The following is a 1,276-nucleotide window of genomic DNA, read 5'->3' on the forward strand; positions in this document are numbered from 1 at the left end:
GGTGCTACAGTCCTATTTGTAAGGTAATGGGTTCAAAATACAATGTTGTGTGATCAATTATGTATTTGTAGGTCAATTTATATCTTAATTTATATCTTATATCTTATCTTAACAATATCATATTTGTTAATATTGAATGTCTTAAATTGTGCATATTAAACAAGCATCTTCTCTCGAATAGAATAGCTTCGAGTAAGATATATATTATTATGTCTAACCATACTAATACTAATCTCATCTGCTCTATCAAAACCGCTCAACAGGCCAGCACGGCCACTACGTCACCACTAGATGGCAGTATGACTCCCCATTCTGCGGAAGCACAATTGAGAGAAAGGAGAGACGGAGTCAGAGAGACAGATAGCCAGAGGGCGAGAGAATGTGTGTGTGCAGGGCTACCCCTGCACAACACAAGTGGTGGGGAGAAGGGTCGATAGGTGAAATAGGCGCTACATTCTATGCACACCTCCACGTGACCAGGGGCAGGTTCTGAGCATCAACTCGCACACACACGCACGCACGTGTCTGTTGTCGTGAACGTAACATTCAGTGATGGTGACTCCATTGTGCTGCTCCAATGACTTAATTAACCCCAAAGGGAATTCATTGAGATCCAATTTTGAATATGCAGTAAACCATGCATGCATGTAATACCATATAAAGTGGAGTGCGGGCATGATCGACATACAATAGAACAGGACAGCCCTCTCCCCACAGACACACACTCAAATACACACACAGACACACACACACACACACACGCACGCAGACAGACAAACGCACACAGTGTGACTGACAGCTGTGCCCGTAATCGCCCAAGCAGTTGCACAGAGGCCAGCTCACCATCTGTTACTGGCATGTCTCCTCACCCACCATCTTCTTTCTTCTGCTATAGTATACGCATTCACACACACACATGCACACGTGCTCACACACACACACACACACACACACACACACACACACACACACACACACACACACACACACACACACACACGGCAGAGATAATATACCAAGCTGAAATATGTCAGGGGTGTATGAAATTCAAGCCCAAAAGCAGATACATTTCAAATGATTTATTTGAGGCAGAGCAAGGCTCTATCCATAACAAACTAAACTCCCATCTCACAGGAAGAATGCAAAAACACAAATATAGGATAGGGCACAGGGCCGCTGTTGACTTAAACGGGGAGAAAAATCTAAACAAAGCGAGGAACGCCAGGTCACGGTCTGAAGAGCAGTCCATGGACGGGCAAAGGCCAGAACCGAGAAA

The sequence above is a fragment of the Micromesistius poutassou genome (assembly GCF_964030765.1).
Source record: "Micromesistius poutassou genome assembly, chromosome: 8".
Taxonomy (NCBI): domain Eukaryota; kingdom Metazoa; phylum Chordata; class Actinopteri; order Gadiformes; family Gadidae; genus Micromesistius; species Micromesistius poutassou.